General features: G+C 33.9%; 1 pseudogene; it reads right to left on the bottom strand.

Moving 5' to 3' along the window:
• Window positions 1-247: 247 nt before the first annotated feature.
• Window positions 248-5673, bottom strand: LOC149550109 (polcalcin Cup a 4-like; annotated as a pseudogene).
• Window positions 5674-6063: the final 390 nt, after the last annotated feature.

Raw genomic sequence — 6063 nt, 5'->3', positions numbered from 1 at the left:
TACAAAGTTCCTTAGGGGTTTTTGTGTGGTGGGTTTTTTCCCAAAAGGGTTTCCCATGTTAAAACTAGTCTCCTATGTTTATCTTGTGTCCATTATGTTTGCAATGTTATTATTTTTCCTGTACAACATCTCAATTTTGATGAAGTGACTTTAAGATCTTTCTTATTTCTCCTGTAAATTAACATTAAGAAGGCAGTTTTGCACATAGCTTTCCTAACAATTCTTGTCATTAAAAATTGGCATGTCATTAGACTACAACAATAGATTGAAGACATGGATAAGAGAAAGAAGTTATGGTGATTAAATGCCCAAACTCATGAATATCCACAAACTCATCTCCATTATAATCCACACTCTCAATAATGCTCTCACAATAACTCAAATCTTTCCCCTCCATAAAACCCAATATGGAGAGAACATCAACCAATTACATTACACTAATAAACCCATCTCCATTTTGATCAAACACATTAACTTCCTCATAGATTGTCTTCTCTTTGACCTTCACAAATTAAGCTTCCTCTTCCTTCTCTATAAATACTATTCTATAAAACTCAACAAACTCATTTGTAGTAAGCAAGTCATTACCACATGTAGAAACTAACCTCGCAGCTAATTCTACATCCACCATTGGCATTCCTAGACTTAATCTCTCCAAAAAAATCATTATCTCATCCGAACCAACTCTTCCATCACCATATTCATCCAAACTTCTAACATACTTATAAGACACTCAACCTCCTTTTCTACATTTCCCTCAAAGACTTTAGCTGAATGAGAATATCTTGACTCAAAACATGAACTAACACCATTACTGATGTCTTCTTTCAATATCTCTTTATTCCTTGCAATGGGTCATTGGAATTTTTTTATCTTGAGGAATGTAATTATAAACACCAATATTCTAACTATAACCTAGGTTGATACTAAAAATTACATCAAGATCAATGTTCTTCTTTGGATTTATAGAGTGAATAAGTGTGTGTGTGTGTGTGTGTGTGTGTGTGTGTGTGTGTGTGTGTGTGTGTGTGTGTGTGTGTGTGTGTGTGTGTGTGTGTGTGTGTGTGTGTGTGTGTGTGTGTGTGAGAGAGAGAGAGAGAGAGAGAGAGAGAGAGAGAGAGAGAGAGAGTGGGGTAGGAGTTATTTAGAGAGAGAGAATGGTTAAGTGTTGGGATGAGAATGAGAGAGCTTTAGATTTTGTGTGTGTGTGTGTGTGTGTGTGTGTGTGTGTGTGTGAGAGAGAGAGAGAGAGAGAGAGAGAGATTAGGATTTAGTGAGAGAACGAGAGAGTGATTTTGTGTGTGTTTGTGAGAAAGAGAGAGAGAGAGAGACACAGTGAGAGAGTAAGAGAGGTGAGAGGAAGATAAAAACTATGATAACTCTCTTACCTACCTATTTGCTTCATGTTTGGAAAATAATGACTACCTATTTTAGATCATGATTGATTATAATGGTGTAAAATAAAAGTTTGATTTTTAATATTTTTTAGTTGCATTATGTTGTAGATCTCTTCAATATATTTCCAACACATTTTGAATGGAGTCAATCGAAGTTCGGATGTGAAATTTATGGCTTCCAAAGTGGAGCCTATTTTTATTTCTTCAAAAATGATTGAGTTTCAAAACCCGATCGAGTTTTGTTTTTTATGTAGTTTTGCTAGGATTGGTAACCAATCCTAGCCACTTTTTTAAATTTCAAATAACCCTATTAAGATATTGACATTTTTGGGTTTTTTTTGTGGTTTCCACTAAATTGTACACCACCTTGTGCACACACCCCATAAAAGCATTCCATGGAATTGAAATTGTATTTGTCTTGTTGGTCTAGATATGTCATACATAGTGACACCATTCGATAACTCCAATAACTCATCAATAATAGGCTCAATATATACATTGATATTTTTAACTTGGCACTTACCTAGTTCAATAAACAACAACATTAGTTAACTTTATTATCACAGTCATTTTACAACAAGATTTATAAGTAAATGTAGATAACTTTAAATGATAAAATACCTAGAATAATCATTGTCAATTCATAATTTACTCCCTCTTTATTGTCATCCATGGAGGAATTTTATTGTTGATAATAAAAATAGGCCGCGCTGAGTAAATGGATCTCAATTCTTTGAATGGATTGACATCGTCCACTACTAATGGAAGCTTGAGATTTTGAGGTTCTTCATTGAAGTGTGTCTACTTTTCTTCTCATTTAATAAATTTAAATTCATTTATAGGCATTTGAATAACATCATCGCGACTTCTATTTTGTGCATGATAATATATAAATTGCACCAAGTTACTACACCTGAATAACCGTTGAATTTGTGGAATAATGTGGATGTAACAAAGAACCTTGCAAGGTATATTTTTTGTTATTTAATTTGTTTTCTATCTACGTGTATGACATACAAGGCATTCTATGGAAAATTCATATTCTTTATAATATATAATATGATCATTGGGGCACGCATCTATTGCTTGATACTCCATTTCAATATCTTTCATAGTAGCATATAATTCTTGGTATGAGCAAGGTAGAATATTCGATGGTGGTAACAAGAACTCACCTATCAATCTACACCAAAAAGTATAAGTTGTTAATATAAACAATATTAATGGTACATGATTCATACTTTGTTAACTATAATCCCATGTAATATGAAATACCTTAACATACATGACATTTTTATTTTGGATATACCATTCATAACTTTCAAGTTCACATACAAAAAAATAATAGAGAGAAGAGTTGTTTGGGAGCCTTTGAAAAGGGGCTTGTATGCCTTCTCAAGTAGAGTTACATCATGAACAACATCAAGTTCATCATCATCAACATGATCGTTTTCACTTGGACTAAATATGTCATGGACCAATGTATGTGTACCATTATCTTCAATTGTTTTTGCTAGTGCATGTTCATCATATTCCATTGGATCATTATCTTCACCCAGGATATTGGCACCTTTAAGTTCCACTGATTTGAAAACCATATCCTCCTAATTGTGGTGGTACATATCATGTACTTCCCTAGGGAGATTGACCTGTATAAAATCAACAAACATAAATGAACCGTGATCGTGATCTCATAATCTGGGGATTTTATATGTATTTCCATTGCTAGTGGGTGATAGTCATACCCTGCTTCAATGTGGCTATTCTTCCAAAAATGAAACTTAGTTGTTCTAATTATTATTATTTTATGGTTTAAGCCCTTACAAAGTTTTTAGTGATAGTAACATTTTCTATCACCTCTTCTTTAAAGTTAGACTACAATCTAGCAGTTGTCTCCCTTGTTTGTTCTTCACTTATATTATCTGACATGATCCTAGACCTAGTTATATATAGATAATGAAAAGTTACTTATGGAGAAAAAAGTAGATTTTGGCATACAACATTTGAACTACTTAGAGATATTGTTTGTGTAAAAACACACATCAACAATTACATGGAGTTTTAGATTTTTTGAAATAAAAAATTGAGAAGGAATACTATTATTTGTACAATACACATAGATGTATAACAATACATAAAGATATTTTTAGAATTATGAAATCTAAAAATTCTTCTTATTTTCTTGAAAAATAAATATACAGTCAATTAAAAGATCTAGATTCAATTGAAGTCCATATGAAGAAATGAATCTAGATTCACAATTAAAGTCCTTGCATAGCACAATGCATTAAAAATACACAAACACATATAATAATATATAAAGATATCATTAAAACCATGAAGTCTAAAAATGCTTCTTATTTTCTTAAAAAGGAAATATAGTCACTCAAAAGATCTAGATTAAATTATAGTACATACAAAGCAATGATTCTAGATTCACAATTAAAGTCCATCATCATCAATTGAGGCCCTTAAAAGGAACTCATCAAAGTCTTCATCAAATATAAAAGCATTAGTGAGATTCACATTTAGGATCATATTCGCCTTCCTCCATGTTGGATGAGCTCTCTCATTCTCAAATATACAATTCACACAATATATCATCAAGTGCCAATTTAGGTGTGTCTTCTTTCCAATAGAGAGCTTGTCAAACATGTAGAATTGGTCGAGGGCATGAGTTGGGTGAAAGTTGTCCTTGACATGCTTGAAACCTTGAAAATATCCATAATGGCTAATGTTTCCTTGTCCAATCATCCAACCATTCAAGTTTAGATAGGTATGGCCTACATGGACTAAAATGTCTCACAAACCATCTATTTATTACATTAGTTTGAGTGGACAAAAATTATAATTTAAAAAAAAAGTGAATAAAAAAAAAATTTGTTAGAGTAATAAATTATTGTATTATTAAATTAAATCTTGGTTTAATAATTAAGTCACTTATTATCTCTATTTTATTTAAGAAAAACTTTTGGCATATAACAATTACTTCTGTTATCATGCAACCTAAGTTAATTACCTTTTAGGGTTTTGATCTCCTTTTATAAGGATTGATCTCTCTTTGTAACATGCATTCATTCAATACAATTTGCAATTCATTTTTTGTACATCAAGAATGTTTTTTATTAAGGAAAACAGGTTTTAACTGGGCCCTGAAACCCTTACATTACATAGAACAAACAAAAAAGAACGCTTAAAGTATCAAAAGAAACTAAAAGAAACCAACTAAAATGACTCCCCAAACTAAAAGATAAAACCAGTAAAAAGCTAGCAAGTCAAGACAAAAAACCAGGACAAGCCAAGAAAAGCTAGGGTGCTTAGGAGATCTCTCTCAACATTTTTGCTGCACTTATTTCCAGCTCCAATGTTCTACCAGCTCCCCCCTTCATGTCTGAGAGTTCCTAGCCAAGTTCTAGGGTGTCCTTCTTCCTCATGTTGGATCTAGTATGCTTCCTTGAGCTATCATCAGGGGTCCTATCCTTTACATTGTGGGGGGAAAGGTCCTCCTTCTTGCTGATTCTTTGCTCCTGTATATTTTTAATGAATAGCTTAATATTCTCATTGGTGTCTTTGAGAATATTATAGCTTTGTTCCACTATAATCTGCATTGAACTCTCCATCGTTTGGACCCTATTCTTCACCTTGTCCACTCTATTGTCCATACTCTTTTCTTCCTCCATTATCATGTTCTTCAATCTATATTTCTCCCTTTCCAAGTTGCTCACCCTGTATTTGAGTTCTTGTATTTCATGAAAAATCCACTTGGTGGTGTAGAAGCTATCCACTACATTGTTTTTGGCATTGTTGAGGACATCCATATCAGGATTTTACTTAGTGGTGTCACTAAAAATCACTAGGGAAGGGTCAATTAACTCTTCCATTTAAATTTTACCCTCTTCATTCTCTTTAACTAGAGTTCTAATCAACTCACAATTGATCCCCATTTTAGCAGAAGTTGGGTCAAAATTATGCCACACCACATTCCTATCCTTCCCCGTGATCGAGCATCTATATTTGTTGGTGTCAAATTCCTCATAGCCCTGCTCTTGCTCCTCCCTTTCACTCTAATTGACATCTCCTTCCACCCCCTCTTCCACCCCCCATTAATCCTCCTTGGCCTCAAAGAATTTCCTTTTTGGCTCCAAGATGTCATGACCTTGTCCTCTTTGTTTGTCAGCATTTTGATGGTGATGTTTCTCTTACCCCTCTTCCTCTCCATGCCTTCCCCTTCTCTAAGATCCTCCTCTCCTTCTGCACTTTCTTCCCCTATATCCATGTCTTCCACCCTTTAATTATAGTCCTTGTTTGAGGAGGTGTCAAGGGCCTGCTTGGGATCGAGAAGAACCTTTTTCTCCTTCCTTTCTATTTTGATGATTTTTTCACCTAAGCCTCATTATGGGGAGTCATCCCCCTCAGAGTCTATATGCATCTCAAGTCTATCCTATGTATCAGAAGGAAAATAGTCCTCTTCCAACTCTTTAGAGTCCCCTCTGACCCTCTTTCCCTCCTTCCTATACTTAATTTATTTTCCCATTGCCCTAGCCTTAAAGACTTCATAGATTAATAGTTAAAGCCCCTCATAGAGCGTCAAATTCCTAGTATGCTTCTCTTGATAATCATTAATGTTCTCATTCATAGAAGAGTATAGGTAGAAGGGAATATAAAT

The sequence above is a fragment of the Cupressus sempervirens genome, chromosome 7 (genome assembly GCF_028749045.1).
Source record: "Cupressus sempervirens isolate cs-2001-9-10 chromosome 7, ASM2874904v1, whole genome shotgun sequence".
Classification (NCBI taxonomy): domain Eukaryota; kingdom Viridiplantae; phylum Streptophyta; class Pinopsida; order Cupressales; family Cupressaceae; genus Cupressus; species Cupressus sempervirens.
The sequence above is the reverse complement of the archived record's forward strand: the minus strand, read 5'-3'. Positions and strand labels throughout refer to the sequence as shown.